The following is an 18989-nucleotide window of genomic DNA, read 5'->3' as shown; positions in this document are numbered from 1 at the left end:
CGGGACCCCAGCTCAGCCCTCTGCTAATCCATGACATCAGTTGTGGGGGAGGGCCCGAGCGGAAAGAAGGGGCAGCCACCCACTAGGCACTTCTGGGAGCCGTGATGTAAAACCACCCCTGTTGCCATAATCCGGACACCTCCGGAAAGGGACCTTTCGGCCATGGAGCTCCGGCCATCTTGCTTATTGACGCGCCTCCGGACGCTGCATGTTTCCCCTCGATCATCTTCGGCTTCACTTCAAAGGTCTTGATCCACAGCCGAAGTGAGGGGTAATGCGGAGGAAGGCCTCACATACGACAATTGAAAGGATCGAGAAGAGGTGTCTAGAGGGGGGGGGGGGTGATTAGACACTAAGTGCCAAAAGTTGCTGTTTTTAATATTCTTAAGTTTAAGTGGAGTTTAACCACAAGTTTAACAAACACAATACATATAAAGCAAGCATGCAATGAGTATATGAGCAACGAAAAGTAAAGCACGCAACTTGCAAGAATGTAAAGAGAAGGGTTTGGAGTATTCAAACGCAATTGGAGACACAAATTTTTTTGTCGTGGTTCCGATAGGTGGTGCTATCGTACATCCACGTTGATGGAGACTTCAACCCACGGAGGGTAATGGTTGCACGAGTCCACGGAGGGCTCCACCCACGAAGGGTCCACGAAGAAGCAACCTTGTCTATTCCATCACGGCCGTCGCCCATGAAGGACTTGCCTCACTAGCGGTAGATCTTCATGAAGTAGGCGATCTCCTTGCCCTTACAAACTCCTTGGTTCAACTCCACAATCTTGTTGGAGGCTCCCAAGTGACACCTAGCCAATCTAGGAGACACCACTCTCCAAGAAGTAACAAATGGTGTGTTGATGATGAACTCTTTGCTCTTGTGCTTCAAATGATAGTCCCCCCAAAACTCAACTCTCTCTCACAAGATTTGGATTTGGTGGAAAGAAGATTTGAGTGGAAAGCAACTTGGGGAAGGCTAGAGATCAAGATTCATATGGTTGGAATGGAATATCTTGACCTCAACACAAGTGTAGGTGGTTCTCTCTCAGAAAATGTGTATTGGAAGTGTAGGTATGTTCTGATGGCTCTCTCCAAAAATGAAGAGTGGGTGGAGGGGTATATATAGAGTCCACACAAAATCTAACCTTACACACAATTTGCCAAACTCGGTGGGACCGAATGGTTAAACTCGGTCGGACCGATTCAGTAAACCTAGTGACCGTTAGGATTTTCGGTGGGACTGAGATGCAACTCGGTAGGACCGATATGGTTAGGGTTAGGGCATAACATAATCTCGGTGTGATCGATTACACAAACTCGGTGGGACCGATTTTGGTAATAAGCTAACCAGAGAGTTGGTCAGGCAAACTCGGTGGGATCGATTACACAAACTCGATGGGACCGATTTTGGTAATAAGCTAACCAGAGGGTTTGCATTGTAGTCTCGGTAGTACCGATTTCTCAAACTCGGTGAGACCGATTTTGGTAATGGACATACATAGAGAGATTACAATCCCATCTCGGTGAGACCGAGATCCCTATCGGTGAAACCGATTTGCTAGGGTTTGTGGCAGTGGCTATGACATCTGAAACTCGGTGGCGGCGGATAGATAGAATCGGTGAGGCCGAGTTTGACTTTTGGTTTAGGTCATATGTGGATGTGGGAAGGTAGTTGAGGGTTTTGGAGCATATCACTAAGCACTTTGAGCAAGCAAGCCATTAAGCAACACCTCATCCCCTCTTGATAGTATTGGATTATCCTATAGACTCAATGTGATCTTGGATCACTAAAATACAAAATGTAGAGTCTTGATCTTGAAGCTTGAGCCAATCCTTTGTCCTTAGCATCTTGAAGGGGTTCCACATCCTCTAGTCCATGTCACTCCATTGTTGAACTTATCTGAAACATACTAGGTAAAAGTGTTAGTCCAACAAGAGATATGTTGACATTAATTACCAAAACCACCCAAGGAGCACTTGTGCTTTCAATCTCCCCCTTTTTGGTAATTGATGACAACATACATCAAAGCTTTAGATAAAGATATAGAGAATAGCAAGTAAAGCTTTGGAAAGACATGTAACATGCATAGGCTCCCCCTACATGTATGCAATCATGTGAATATTGAATATAGCAGCATGTGAATGCGTAAACTTGACAGAGTAAGCAGTGTGTTACATGTATCTTGGCTATATGCATAAGAGCAAATGATGTGAATGTGAGAAATGTACCTTCATGCTCATGAGTCCTTCTTGCAAACAGTATGTACATCAGCAAGAACTTCTCATTCACATGAATGTGATGCATATACTTACCTTGTGGTCTTGAGTTGGCTTAGGATGGGATGAAACTGCGCAAACAAGTTTAAATAACACAGATACACCTACTGACCAGAGCAAGCAAGAGAAACCACAAGAGAACCAAGACTGGGATGACACGTAGTGTAACATCCCAAATTTTCAATTTGGAATGTCATACATTAGATCATCATTGCATATCATATTTTATTTGCTTTTGGTTTGATCCTAGAAATTCTACGCAACTCAAGGACCCACGGAGAGAGTTGGGGATTTCGTTATTTTCATATTTGAGTTTTCTCAAATTTTGAGAATAGGATCATTTGATTTTTAATTATTTTGTCATCAATTATTTCTATTACAAAAATATGGGAGAGGGAATAAAATGACTTTCCCAAAATAAAGAAATATTGAGGATTTAATAATAAAATCAAATAAGATTTTATTTCGGAGTTTTTCGGTATTTTATTTGAATTTAGGAAAATGTGCGTTTTTTTAAAATTTCATTTAGGCCCCAAATAAATGTTCACCTTGTGCGGCTTGATTTTAGAAGCCCGGGAAAATTTATTTCGGGATTTTTGGATTCCATTTAGTATTTCTTTTATTTGTTTTTCTGCGCGGAATATATATAAAAAAACGCAACCGCCCTACGGGCCGTGTCCGACCTGGACACTAGGCCCGATCGGGCTTTATAAGCCGGGAGCCCAGCCCGGGAGCCTCCCCACCCAAACCCTAGCCGCCGCCCCGCCGCCGCCGCCGCCCCGCCACCGACCGCCGCCGCCACCGGAGCCCCGCCGCCGCCGCCAGAGTTCTCGCCGGAGTTTGCAGTAGTTTTTTTAGACACCGTTTTTTCCGAAAAACCGTTCGGTTTTTCCGATGGTTTTGTTCATTTTTTTAGTTTCGTTTTTTTAAATAGATCGGTTTTTCCGATTTATTTAAATAGCGAGCGTTCGTTCGTTCATTCTAGCAAACGTTCGTCGTTTTTCTTTTTCTCGGATTAAATCCGTGATTTTTCTGATCGCGATTCCTGATCCGATTTTCGTTTTAGTATAACTTTTCGCTCGTTTATCGGAATCAGGCGATTCAAGCGCCTGGAGTTTCGTCTTGAAACCCTCTATCCGTTTAACCAACTTAAACAAGTTTTTGCCACTGTAAAAATTTCCCTAGATCCAGAATAGTAAACGAAGCCTGTTTCTTTTGCCGTTTTACTTTTGTTGCTTCGTTTGATTTGGATTCTTTTTGAAAACCGGAGTTCTTAAGTTGAATCTTCTTGATAGATCTCTTATTCGAGTTTTACCTGTGCATTAGATGAATACTTGTTGTATGCTTGTTTGTTTGTCTGCGATAGAATACCCGAAGTGCGCCGCCTGTTACTTCAAATCTCTAGGTTTCGCGGATCATTAGCAAGGCAAGTAACACTTTGATCATACCTCCTACTACCCAGTTTTATTGCATTAGATCAATCCTCAAACATTGCATGATTAGGATCTAATTAAATTGTGGGATGGTAAGTAGTTGATGTAGTACCTATTACCTGTTTATTTTCAAACCTTTGGGAGTTACTTCTACGTTTGCCTATTATGCCATGCTATGCTAGTAGACGTGGATTGGGTGAGTGATATCCATGACAGATGTGAGTTTGTTAATTAATGGTTTATCTAAGGTGGCAACTTAAACACACATCTGGGTGGATTGAGGTACCTGGGTATTCCAGGATTGCCTGTTTTTCTTTATGGACCGCCACCCAGGCCCAAAGGGATCATGAGATTTTTCATACTAGACACTTCCGTGTGCAGCCACAAGCTATTATGGGCTCTATCATAGTTGATTAAGTCGTGCGAACTCTTACAGGGTAGACTAGCATATGTAGGGGAAAGTAGGTGTAACGGTCTATCCATCGTAAGGTGCTAGCGCTTCTGAAAGACTATGTCTCGGTCATCCGTCTTCTCAAACACCATGAAGTGCGAGAAACCAAATGGAGGCGATCGAGTCTTGTGGGGAAAAGTGCGCAAACCTCTGCAGAGTGTATAAACTAATCATGGTTAGCCGTGTCCCCGGTTATGGACATCTTGAGTATCTAGTACTTGGATTATCATGTGAATCTCAACATGTTACTCTAAATTAATTTTGTTGGGTTTTGTTAATGATGATGCTTAATTGGGATTGAGGATGCTGTCAACCATTCTCAATGTTTAACAACTACCATGATAGTTAAATAAAATTTATTCCTTTGCAGTAGGGAAAAATGGGCTTTACGCAAAACTGTAACCATAGAGCTTTCCACCAGCCAAATATGCATATAGTATAGCTGTTTCATTCCGTTACTCTCTATGTGTTACCTTGCCAGCATATTCCATGTGCTGACCCGTTTCGGGCTGCAACGTTAATGTTGCAGACTTTTCAGACGATGATTAAGGAGTTTTAGGTCGTGGTTCTATACTCAGTGATGCCGTTGGAGTTGATGGACTCACTTATCTTCCAAGCCTTCCGCTGTTATCGTTATTAGATGGCCTTAAGCCATATTTATTGTAATAAGTTCTCTATTGAGACACTCGATGTAATAAGTGTGTGATTTCTACTCTGTTATAAATCCTCCAAGTACTGTGTGGTGTCAGCATTACTGATCCAGGGATGACACCTGAGCACAGAGATCAGACCGTTTGAGGTCTGGTCGCTACACGTAGAGTGAGTGCTAAGTACCACATTGGATATAGACATGTCCCCAAAGGTAAAGATATGCAATAAAATCAGATATTTCCTTCCCTTAGATGTATTGCTCCCCCTGAATCTGCATGGGATATTGGGAGAAGATAGGGAACAGAAAATCAGAGCAACAAAAAGGAAACAACAGAGCTTGAGCTAAAGCAAGCAACCAAACATGTCTTTCCCCTCTTACAGACATGTGACATCTCTCCTCTTGAACACCAAGCATCTGGGGTCTTTGATGATTTTACTTTCTCCTAGTTGAGAAACTCTCTCCCCCTGAGTATTCTCTCTTTCTCCCCCTATTGGAAGGAAGCTTTGATGTGATCTCTCTCTCCCCCTTTGACATCAATTTCCAAGAAGGGCTCTTCTGGACATGTGATACAAATGGGTTGGTCCTTGAGTCACAGAGCAAAGCAGCATGTCTAATATGATGCTGGTAGAGGACAAGAATCATTGAGTGGAGCTGGAGCAAATAGAAATCAGGAATAAGTGGCAAGTTGGTTTTCCTGTGATGGAATCGGTGACTCCGAGTTGTGTGCTTCGGTTGCACCGAAAGATTTCGTTTGGGCCGAAGAGAACAAACCGGTGTGACCGAGTTCATCAGAGTGAAACCACTTGTCACCTCAGCTCACTAGACAAGTAAGATCTCACAAGGATATGCAAGGAATTTACTAAAAGATTTGCAATGAATTGGATGCAGAAAATGCAGAACAAAAAGGAAAGAAAAGAAACTAAAAGTTCTAGATGAAGTTTTTTTAAAGGGGAAGCAAATATGCAAATGCAAAAGCACGGAGAAGCACTAGAGAACTCCATCTATAAATGGTCGGTGACAAAGTCACCTATATTAGAGTATATTGACTTAGGAGTCAAGTGAGAGCACTTGATCATAGGTCATACTCATCGTTTAAGCTCAAAATGGGGTTACCATTTTTCGTTTAAGCATCTTGATGTATTCACATCTTGTCGAGTTGCTTTGGCTCATGACTTGGAGTAAAGCTTCTCTAAGATGGAATAACATACCTTGGGTGGTGGTGTTGATCTTGATCATGTAGTTGAACTTGTGTGGGTTGCTCAAGGTTGATGTAGTTCATCAAGAGTTGGGAGCACCACTTGGAGTTTGAGTTCATCTACTTACATGGGTTAGCTTTGCAAGGAAGAGCACTTGTGTATCCAAAATGATAATCATGAGACTCAACATAGAATTTGCCAAAGGATATGTTTGAATGGTTTCGTGCTTCCTTGTCTTCAACCACCATTGTGTAGAGACTTGGTGATGTAGAAATTGCTCAAGATGTGAGTGTGTGGCAATCTCATAGATTTAGATTCATCCAAGTACCTACACGGGTTAGATACCATGCAAGGTACAAATATATCCAAGACATATGAATAGCATCATAAGAGAAATATCAAGGATTAGCCATAGGCTCATGCCCCGCATGTATCAAATGGAGTTCCTACTCCAAGTTTGAAGCATCATTGATGTTCAATTCACCTCTCAACCTGCAAAACACTTTCTCATCAAGTGGGTTAGTGAATATATCCGCCAATTGCTTATTGGGGCGAACATGCTTAAGGTTAATGTCCCCTTTTGCAACATGATCTCGAATGAAATGATGATGAACTTCAATATGCTTAGTTCGAGAATGTTGCACGGGATTGTGAGCAATCTTAATAGCACTTTCATTGTCACATAGAAATGGAACATGTTTCACATATATACCATAATCTTTAAGAGTTTGGGTCATCCAAAGTAATTGAGCACAACATGAACCAGCGGCAATGTATTCCGCTTCGGCGGTGGATAAGGATACCGAGTTTTGTTTCTTGGAAGACCAAGACACAAGAGATCTACCAAGGAATTGACAAGTACCCGAAGTGGATTTTCTATCAACCTTGTCTCCGGCATAGTCCGAATCGGAGTAGCCAACAAGATCAAAAGAGGACCTCTTGGGATACCAAATGCCAAAATTTGGTGTATGGATTAGGTATCTCACTATCCTTTTCACAGCCTTAAGATGGCACTCTTTAGGAGCAGCTTGATATCATGCACACATGCACACACTTAGCATAATATCGGGACGAGAGGCACATAGATATAACAATGAACCAATCATAGAGCAGTAAACCTTTTGATCAACCGGTTCACCATCTTTGGTCAAATCAAGATGTCCACTAGTAGGCATGGGTGTAGTCATACCTTTGCATTCTTGCATATTGAACTTCTTGAATAAGTCCTTGGTGTACTTCGTTTGAGAGACAAAGGTACCTTCCTTAGTTTGCTTGATTTGCAAACCGAGAAAGAATTTGAGTTCACTCATCATAGACATCTCAAACTTCTCCGACATTAGCTTTCCAAACTTCTCAATAAAATGAGGGTTAGTTGAACCAAATATGACATCATCAACATAAATTTGGCACACAAATAGCTCTCCATTAACCCTTTTAGTAAAAAGAGTAGAATCAATTTTACCAATTTCAAAGCCTTTTTCAATAAGGAACTTGGTCAAGCATTTATACCATGCTCTAGGAGCTTGTTAAGACCATAAAGGGCTTTGTGAAGTTTGTAAACATGATTAGGTTTCTTAGGATTGACGAAGCCGGGAGGTTGCTTAACATAAACTTCTTCCTAAATTTTGCCATTTAGAAGAGCACTTTTAATGTCCATTTGGTACAAGGTGATATCATGGTGATTAGCATAAGCAAGTAAGATGCGAATGGACTCAAGTCTAGCAACGGGAGCATATGTCTCACCATAGTCCATACCTTCAACTTGTGTGTAGCCTTGAGCGACAAGACATGCTTTGTTGCGAACCACTTGTCCATCTTCATCTTGCTTGTTGCGAAACACCCATTTGGTACCAATGATGTTGTGGTTGTTGTCGGGCTTCTCGACCAATGTACACACTTGATTTCTCTCAAAGTTGTGTAGCTCTTCATGCATAGCGTTTATCCAGTCCAGATCCTCCAATGCTTCTTCAACCTTCATAGGTTCAATGCTAGAGATGAATGAGTAATGTTCACAAAAGTTAGCTAAACGAGTTTTAGAGCGAGTGATTCTTCCGGTTTGGATATCATTGTAGATTTGCTCGATGGGATGATCCTTAGAAATTCTTGCTCGAACTCGTGAAAGCTTTTGCTTGGGTCGGGGTGGAACATCCTGTTCATCTCGTGCTTCTTCTTAGCCTTCTTCATTGCTGACGTTGTCGTTCTCTTGTCGTGGTGGAGAAGGAGGTTGTTGATGTTCATCTTGGTGCGCTTCCTCGTTTTCTTCATCTTGGCGTGTCCCACTTGTGGATGCTTCCGTATCAACTCTTGGTTCACCTTGTCGTGAGGTAGAAGCTTCCACTTGGACGGGCGAGGTACTCTCCTTCACTTCCGTTGGACGAATCTTGCCAATGGACAAGTCTTGAATTGCTTCCGAAGGGTCTTTATCTCCTACATCAATTGGCAATTGCTCTACTTGGGAGCCGTTAGATTCATCAAACTTCACATCTACCGTCTCTTCAACCTTTCGGGTGAAATTGTTGTAGACACGGTAAGTGTGAGAGTTTGAGCCATAACCAAGTAGGAAACCTTCATGAGATTTAGGAGCAAATTTAGAACGACGATGCTTATCAAGAATGTAGCACTTTGAGCCGAATACTCAAAAGTATCCAACTTGGGGTTTGTTACCGGTGAGGAGCTCGTATGCCATCTTGCCGAGTAGCTTGTGAATATACAAGCGATTTGTTGTACGACAAGCTGTCTCAACCGCTTCCTCGCAAAAGTGCTTTGGCATTTTGTACTCATCAAGCATCGTTCTTGCCATCTCGATAAGAGTCCGGTTCTTCCTTTCAACAACTCCATTTTGTTGAGGTGTGTACGTAGCCGAGAACTCGTGTGAAATCCATTCTTCGTCAAGAAAGGTGTCCACATTTGCATTCTTGAACTCCGTTCCGTTGTCGCTCCGAACCTTCTTGATCTTCACGTTAAACTGATTTTGGGCCTTCCTAGTGAAGTTTTCGAAGATCTTTTGGACCTGCGATTTGTCATCAAGAAATAACACCCACGTAAATCTTGAAAAATCATCAACTATGACTAGACCAAATGAGTTACCACCGAGACTCTTGTAGGCATTTGGACCAAAGAGATCCATCTGAAGTAGCTCGAGTGGTCTTCTTGTGGTCATGATGTTCTTCGAGCGGTGACTTCCTCCAACTTGTTTTCCTGCTTGACAAGCACTACAAAGTATATCCTTGTCAAATATGACATCTTTTATTCCAAGGATATTATCACCTTTAATAAGCTTATCAAGATTTCGCATACCAACATGACCTAGTCTTCTATGCCACAACCAGCCTTTAGAAGATTTGGTAATTAAGCAGGTTCTAGGTTGGGCCTTTTTAGTGAAATCAACAATGTAAAGATATCCTCTACATATACCGGTAAAGACCATTTTATGATTGTCTCTACGAAACACTTGGCAATCTACTTCAGTGGATAAGACATTGAAACCGAAATCTGCAAGTCTAGAAACTGAAAGTAAATTGTATCCAAGGGATTCAATGATCATGACATTTTGTATGGAGTTATCATGTGAGATGGCCACCTTACCAAGGCCAACCACCTTACCCTTTGAATTGTCACCAAAAGTGACATATTTTCGAGGGCCGTCGTTTTCAGCAAGCTCACGGAACATATCTTTATCTCCGATCATATGATCAGTACATCCACTATCAAGGACCCATTCCTTTCCTCCAGCCATGTAGTCGCGAAGATTGCCATAAGACCAAAATGCCTCATTGCATCATCAAGATCATAGTCACTATCATCATCTTCATCATAGTATCCATGTTCAACATCATCTTATGATTGATCAATTCCTAGAGAGGGTAATTCATTAGATAAATGATCATCACAATGGTTACCTTTATGGATTCTAATAGCTTCGGATATGATATCGCTAATGATTCCAACATTTCCTTTAGCACGCATGAGATTGGTAAGCTCAAATAGACAATCACCAAAGCTAGGATCACTAGAGTTCATCTTACTCAAGGCAATAGACTTATGGAGAATTTCATCTAATTTTTTCAAGGAATAATCTGGAAATCGTTCCTCAAGAAATCTCGATTTGGTGTAGGCACACTTGAGAGTAGGCAAACATCTAATCAAGTTTTAGGCAAGCCTCTAATGATGAGCTCAACAGTTCTAAGATTGCGAATCATGCCAATATCTTCATCTAGGGTAGGGTGCAAAGGATCAACATGAGGTGCACAAATGCTAGTAATGTACTTGTTCAAATGATATTCATTGAAAATCTCAAGCATTTCATTTTTCCACTCATGAAAATACTCTCCAAGAATAGGCACTCTATGTCTAAGACTCCCCAAAGTAGACACATCCATCTTCCTCCAATGGTGTTTAAACCAAGGCAATGGAGACCAAAGCTCTGATACCAATTGAAAGGATTGAGAAGAGGTGTCTAGGGGGGGGGGGGTGATTAGACACTAAGTGCCAAAAGTTGCAGTTTTTAATATTCTTAAGTTTAAATGGAGTTTAAGCACAAGTTTAACAAACACAATACATATCAAGCAAGCATGCAATGAGTATATGAGCAGCGGAAAGTAAAGCATGCAACTTGCAAGAATGTAAAGAGAAGGGTTTGGAGTATTCAAACGCAATTGGAGACACGGATGTTTTTGTCGTGGTTCCGATAGGTGGTGCTATCATACATCCACGTTGATGGAGACTTCAACCCACGGAGGGTAATGGTTGCGTGAGTCCACGGAGGGCTCCACCCACGAAGGGTCCACGAAGAAGCAACCTTGTCTATTCCATCACGGCCGTCGCCCACGAAGGACTTCCCTCACTAGCGGTAGATCTCCACGAAGTAGGCGATCTCCTTGCCCTTACAAACTCCTTGGTTCAACTCCACAATCTTGTTGGAGGCTCCCAAGTGACACCTAGCCAATCTAGGAGACACCACTCTCCAAGAAGTAACAAATGGTGTGTTGATGATGAACTCCTTGCTCTTGTGCTTCAAATGATAGTCTCCCCAACACTCAACTCTCTCTCACAGGATTTGGATTTGGTGGAAAGAAGATTTGAGTGGAAAGCAACTTGGGGAAGGCTAGAGATCAAGATTCATATGGTTGGAATGGAATATCTTGACCTCAACACAAGTGTAGGTGGTTCTCTCTTAGAAAATGTGTATTGGAAGTGTAGGTATGTTCTGATGGCTCTCTCCACAAATGAAGAGTGGGTGGAGGGGTATATATAGCCTCCACACAAAATCTAACCGTTACACACAATTTGCCAAACTCGGTGGGACCGAATGGTTAAACTCTGTCGGACCGATTCAGCAAACCTAGTGACCGTTAGGATTTTCGGTGGGACTGAGATGCAACTCGGTAGGACTGATATGATTAGGGTTAGGGCATAACGTAATCTCGGTGTGACCGATTACACAAACTCGGTGGGACCGATTTTGGTAATAAGCTAACCAGAGAGTTGGTCAGGCAAACTCGGTGGGACCGATTACACAAACTCGGTGGGACTGATTTTGGTAATAAGCTAACCAGAGGGTTTGCATTGTAGTCTCAGTAGTACCGATTGCTCAAACTCGGTGAGACCAGTTTTGGTAATGGACATACACAGAGAGATTACAATCCCATCTCGGTGAGATCGAGATCCCTATCGGTGAAACCGATTTTCTAGGGTTTGTGGCAGTGGCTATGACATCTGAAACTCGGTGGCGCCAGATAGATAGAATCGGTGGGGCCGAGTTTGACTTTTGGTTTAGGTCATATGTGGATGTGGGAAGGTAATTGAGGGTTTTGGAGCATATCACTAAGCACTTTGAGCAAGCAAGCCATTAAGCAACACCTCATCCCGTCTTGATAGTATTGGCTTTTCCTATAGACTCAATGTGATCTTGGATCACTAAAATAGAAAATGTAGAGTCTCGATCTTGACGCTTGAGCCAATCCTTTGTCCTTAGCATCTTGAAGGGGTTCCACATCCTCTAGTCCATGCCACTCCATTGTTGAACTTATCTGAAACATACTAGGTAAAAGTGTTAGTCCAACAAGAGATATGTTGACATTAATTACCGAAACCACCCAAGGAGCACTTGTGCTTTCAACAATGAATGTCGAGATGTGGAGAAAGGAGTCCGGGGCTAGATCATGGAAATCTAGCCCGTAATAGAACATCAAGCCTCGGACGAAGGGATCCATAGCAAGGCCTAGGCCTCGGAGGAAGTGGGAGATGAACACAACGTCTTCGTTGGGTTCAGGAGTAGGGACAACCTGCCCTCGGGCAGGCAGCCGATGCGAAACCTCGGCGATCAGGTATCTGGCCTCCCTCAACTTCTTGATGTCTTCTTCCGTAACGGAGGAGGGCATCCATCGGCCTTGAAGGCTAGATCCGGACATGATTGAAGGTTCGGGGCACCTGACCTGGGCTTTGGGAGTTAGAACTCGAGGCGGGGGAAGGATTCGATTGAGCACGGGAGGGAAAAAGTAAAAGCCTTGTGCCTTTATAAAGCGGGTGAATATCCAGCGTCCTCTCCGTAGCCGTTTGGACTTGCCTATAATTTAGGAGTCCTAGACACAGTTGGGTTACCCACACCAGTATTGATGAGAATCCCGTAATAAGGGGACATGATCTCTGCTTTGACAAGACGTGTCAAAAAACTGCCTCGTGTTATGTGTGGGGCTAATTAAAGGAAATGGTTCGAATAATCACCGGGTCGTGACGTAATGTCATGTTGCCAAAACGTGTCAGCAGATTGAAGATTTGTGGAAATATTATTCTCTCTACGATGCTATGTGGAACTTATTTTGCAGGGTCGGACACTATCCTTGTATTCAAGATTCTTCCGTGGTGTATTCGGAGGAGGAACCCGCCTTGCAATGACAACACTGCGCGCCGGACTCATCGTCATTGAAAGCCTGGTTCAGGGGCTACTGAGGGAGTCCCGGATTAGGGGGTCTCCGCACAGCCGGACTATATCCATTGGCCGGACTGTTAGACTATGAAGATACAAGTTTGAAGACTTCGTCTCGTGTCCGGATGGGACTCTACTTGGCCGGATGTAACCACCTTTGGAAGGATTGCTTCATTATGCAGGAGTTCAAGAATTCTAATGCTTTCCGGTATGATCACGGCTCCGGCGGTGGCTCAGGGTCCGGGCCGGGTTACGGTGGAGGAAATTCCGGTTCAGGATTTAATGGTAATCCGGGCTGACATAATGATCAAAATAGTCAGAACAACCAGGGTGGTTACAACCAACAGCAGCAACAGTCAGGTTACCAGAGCAACCCAAAGCAGTTGAATAGTGGGCAGTACCATGTTTTCACCACTAGCTTGGACAAGTGAGACCGGAAGGTTCAGAGGCGGGCAGTTAACTCTGTGGAACCGGCCGTGCCCCGTTATCTGCACTGGTTTGAGCAGCCGATCATATGGAGCAGAGAGGATCACCCTCCCCAGGTTGATAATCCGGGTCAGTTGGCTCTGGTGGTGGCAGCTCAGGTGGGAGGTTACAAGTTCACCAAAGTACTCATGGATGGAGGGAGCAGCATTAATATTTTATACTATGAGACCTTCCGTCGTATGGGACTAACAGATAAAAATCTCAAACCGTCTAATACGGTGTTCCACGGTGTAGTACCTGGCAAGTCAGCATATCCTGTTGGTAAGATAGCTCTGGAAGTGGCCTTTGGAGATGATCATGATTCCAGGTCGGAGACATTGACGTTTGAAGTGGTGAAAATCCAAAGTCCATATCACGCCCTGTTTGGGCGACCGGCCTACGCCAAGTTTATGGCATGGCCCTGTTATGTGTATTTGCAGCTCAAGATGCCGATTCACAAGGGGACAATAACGGTTCACGGAAGCCGCAAAATTGCTTTGGAGTGCGAGGAAGGAGATGCGGGCTATGCAGAGTCGGTTTGTGCCACCGAGGAGCTGAAGTATTATAAGGACAATGTTGATCCGGCGGACATGACTCCATTAAAGAAGCCAACTATGGAGCATGATCCGGCCCTGAAGTTCAAATCAGCAGCAGACACTAAGATTGTTGACTTTGTACCTAGTGATTCGTCCAAGCAGTTCAGCATCAGTGCCAACTTGGATCCGAAATAGGAAAGCGCGCTCATCAAGTTCATCCATGAGAATCAGGACATTTTTGCATGGAAGCCCTCTGACATGCCAGGTGTACCGAGGCAACTCGCTGAGCACACCCTTAATGTGGATCCTAAATACAAACCGATGAAACAGTTCCTCCGCCGGTTTAACAAAGAAAGACGCAAGGCGATTGGAGAAGAGGTAGCCAGGCTCTTAGCAGCTGGCTTTATTGTTGAAGTTTTTCACCCTGAGTGGCTTGCCAATCAGGTACTGGTCCTTAAGAAAAACGGCACCTGGCGCATGTGTGTGGATTACACAGATCTTAATAAGGCTTGCCCAGCAGATCCTTTTTCCCTCCCCCGTATTGATCAAATTATTGATGCTACGGCGGGTTGTGAGCGTTTAAGTTTTTTGGATGCATATTCTGGCTATCATCAGATCAAAATGGCAGTTAAGGACCAGGAGAATACGACATTCATAACTCCCTTTGGAGCCTTCTTCTATGTGTCTATGCCCTTTGGGCTCAAGAGTGCCCAGGCAACTTATCAACGGTGTGTGCAAAATTTTCTTCACAAGCAGATTGGCCGTATACATGCTTACGTGGATGATATCGTGGTCAAATCCAGGGAGAAGGAGACTCTGATTGATGATTTGAAGGAAACCTTTGATAACCTGAGGACATACAAGATGATTCTTAATCCGGACAAGTGTGTCTTTGGTGTACCGGCGGGCAAGTTATTGGGTTTTCTAGTGTCCAACAGGGGAATTGAGGCTAATCCAGAGAAAATCACAGCCATCACCTCCCTGGCTAAACCGAAGTGTATCAATGATGTTCAACGCCTGGCAGGCCGGATTGCCGCGTTAAGTCGGTTTATCAGCCGTCTTGGTGAGAAGGCAATCCCTTTGTATCAGATGTTGAAGAAGACGGGTCAGTTTGTCTGGAGTTCTGCTGCTGATGAAGCATTTGAGGACTTAAAGCGACAATTGGCCAATCCGCCTGTGCTCGCCGCTCCCATTGACAAGGAGCCGTTACTCTATATGTGGCTGCTAATGCTCGTGCGGTCAGCGTGGCTATTGTGGTGGAGCGAAAGGAGGCAGGTAAGGAGCATCCGGTTCAACGTCCGGTCTATTATATCAGCGAGGTACTTATTGAGTCCAAGCAAAGGTATCCACATTGGCAGAAGCTGGTGTACGGAGTTTTTATGGCAAGCCAGAAGCTTAAGCAATATTTCCAAGGGCACCCAATTATGGTGGTCAGTTCTGCTCCTTTGGGGGATATCATCCAGAACCGGGAAGCGACTGGCCGGATTGCCAAGTGGGCTATAGAGCTTGGGCCGCACGGATTGAAGTATGTGCCTCGGACAGCGGTGAAGTCTCAAGCACTGGTTGATTTCATCAATGATTGGACGGAAATTCAAGCACCGGAGGAAAAGCCGGATCACACATATTGGACCATCCATTTTGACGGATCCAGGCAATTGGAAGGCTCGGGGGCTGGAGTCATATTAACTTCCTTGTACTAACAATGCAGCTGAGTATGAAGCCTTGCTCCATGGTCTTTGGATGGCTAAGGAGATGAACCTAAGTCGAGTTAAGTGCTTCGGTGACTCGGACCTCGTGGCTCAACAAGTGTCTGGCACTTGGGACTCCAAGGACCCACTCATGGCAGCGTATCGTCGTGAGGTGGACATTGTTGCAGGTCATTTTAAAGGATATCAGGTGGACCACGTGGACCGACGGAAGAATGAAGTGGCGGACGCTTTAAGCCGGCTGGGCTCTCAGCGCAAACCGGTCCCGCCCAATGTTTTTCTGGATGTGCTGCACAACCCGTCGGTCAAGATCCCTGGTGAAGCGGATTTGGCTATTCCTGATCCGGAGGCTCAATTGGTGGCAGCTCTTCATGTGGCGTACAAGAACCGCGGTGAGTTACCAGAGGATGAGACTCTGGCCCGACAGATAATCCGGCGATCCAAGTCCATGACTATTATCAACGGTGAGTTGCATCATTGCAGTGTGTCAGGAGCATTTCAACGCTGTGTGTCTCCTGAAGAAGGCCATGAAATTTTGCGTGAGATCCACGAAGGAGATTGTGGTCACCACGCCGGTTCAAAATCTCTGGTGGCTAAAGCATTTCGCCATGGCTTTTATTGGTTAACTGCTCATGCTGATGCGGAGGATCTGGTCAGACGATGTGATGGTTGCCAAAAGTTTTCAAGACATGCTCATGTACCGGCTCAAGAATTGAGAATGATTCCAATTACTTGGCCGTTTGTAACTTGGGGGCTGGATATGGTTGGGCCTTTTAAAAGGTCCAAAGATAAGAAGACTCACCTCCTGGTGGCGGTTGACAAGTTTACAAAGTGGGTGGAGGCAGAACCTGTTAGCAAGTGTGATGCGGCCACGGCGGTTCAGTTCATCAAAAAAGTGATTTTCCGGTTTGGCTTTCCACACAGTATCATCACAGATAATGGTACCAATTTGTCCAAAGGTGCCATGAAGGAGTTCTACGAACGGGAGCACATCCGGCTCGACATCTCATCGGTGGCACATCCACAGTCCAATGGTCAAGCAGAAAGGGCTAATCAAGAGATCTTGAGAGGCATCAAGCCCCGGCTTATGGTTCCTTTGCAGAGAACACCGGGTTGTTGGGTAGAAGAGTTACCATCTGTGTTATGGAGCATCAATACTACACCCAACAGATCAACAGGATACACACCGTTCTTCATGGTTTACGGAGCAGAGGCGGTTCTCCCCAGTGATATCCGTCATGATTCACCCCATGTGGCGGCATATGTTGAAGCGGGCAATGAGACAGCACGGCAAGACGCTTTGGACCTGTTGGATGAAGAATGTGACATAGCAGCTGCCCGCTCGGCGATTTACCAACAGGATCTTCGTCGTTATCACAGTCGCCGAGTCAGAACTAGAACCTTTCAGGAAGGAGATTTGGTGCTTCGGCTCATCCAAGATCAGACTGATATGCATAAGCTATCCCCACCTTGGGAGGGGCCTTTCGTGGTCAGCAAGAATCTGCACAACGGGTCATACTATCTGATCGATATTCGAGAGCATAAGGACTCACGTACATCAGAGGAGGAGACCAACAGGCCGTGGAACATAGCTCATCTTCGGCCTTACTATACCTGAGCCATTGGCTCTACTTATGTACATATTACGACGATGTATATATTATGATTAAATATAATAAACCGGAACCTCAGCTAAAGCGGGGTATCTGTTCTTTTACATCATGTGTGGTTACACGGAGTTGTTCTAAAGCGGCCTTCGGTTTACCCCTTGAGTTAGCTTTTTAAAAGCATCATGTTATATCACTTGGGGGTTTGGTCGTGTCCGAACCAATACAATACCTCTTGATAGGCGAGAGCCACCAGATCACTTGGGGACTTGGTCACGTCTAAACCAGTCATGCCTCTTGATCGGCCTAAGGCCACAGAAGCACTTGGGGGCTTGGTCGAACCCGAACCATTGCCATGCCACTTGATCGGCATAAATGCCACGGTTTCATTTGGGGACCTGGCTGACTAGAACCATAGTTACACCTATCGGGAGCTTGGTCGTGTTCGGCCATGGTAACGCCATCTGATCAGCTCAAATAAGCCTTTTTTGCAAACGGTTTTGTCATTGCCTTTGTTTCACGCTGTTCTTTGAAAGATATTTCTTTCTTTTTATTGCGTTTTTTAAACCGACAAAGTTTTCAACCGGTTCACACTGTCAATTGACGGAACACGATCCATTTTTAATCCGGCGACTATTTGCCCGGTTTGATTTTTTTTTGTTAACATCCTATTATGGAGTAACACGGTGTTTATTATAACCCGACATGGTTTACATGGTAAACCGGCATCATATATATAGGAGCTGCTATTTCCTCCAACAATGTGGGTTTATAAAACTCCGCTTCAAGATTGGCCAAGCCAACTTCACGCTCAACGATGGCAGATTTTTTTATTGCAGAAAGTACTTTGGAAAGTTCATCACCCAAAGGAAGAGCAAGTGGCAGAGATTATGCACGAAGGCATATCAACATCAAAAGTATCAGCTAGCCTATTACAAGGCAACACGGTGCCCACAATAAGATCATTGTTTTTTGCAAAGGAGAAGCAGTTTAAAACCGGCTTCCGGTTCAAGCTTGGTCACCAGCCTGGCCTGATGGTTGTGGGTCATCCTGCGCCGCTTCAGCTTCAGTTTCTCTACCCAGCGGCTGGAAATCAACAGTTGTCCAGTCGATTCCCATTAATGCTTGAAAAACAGCTTCATCATGGATCAGCAACGACGGGTCAATATCGGGAGCGTAAGTATGCTTACGGATTGGAGGGATAAGATTTTCCGCTTCATGAATTGGTGCAGCTATTCGCTCGTTTCGATTGTCATATTGGGTTTGATAATGAGAGAAGTCTTCTTCTTCAGCCAATTGACAAGCTAGCGGACGCACCTCCCGGTTTATTGCTCACAGATCCGCTTCACCAAACTCTGACCCGTCTTCCTTCAAGCTGGGATAGCCCTGAGCCGCTTCAATAGGATCAAAATCCGGCACCCAAGCTTTTTCCCGGATTAAGGCATTGATCGCATCGGTTCGAGCAGCAGATTTCTTCAGCTCTTCAACCCGGGCAGGAAGCACCGACAGTTTCATCAGAGTGTCCTGAATCAAGGTGGGCGCCGGCTTGTTGTGGGATGCAGTACAGATGATCCGCTGTGCACCAGTGTACAGTTGTTCGACCAACGTATAGGCGGCTTTCAATTTTTTCCGCACATCTGACCCCAAGTGACCAATGCGTGTCCCTGAAATATCATAAAGGGTTAACAAACCGGCAGCTCTGTAAGACGGAAGAATCAGTTCAGAAGTCAAACCGGCTTACC

Source organism: Triticum urartu, chromosome 1A (genome assembly GCF_056163025.1).
Source record: "Triticum urartu cultivar PI428250 chromosome 1A, HENAU_Tu73, whole genome shotgun sequence".
Taxonomy (NCBI): domain Eukaryota; kingdom Viridiplantae; phylum Streptophyta; class Magnoliopsida; order Poales; family Poaceae; genus Triticum; species Triticum urartu.
This window is presented reverse-complemented; position numbering follows the sequence as displayed.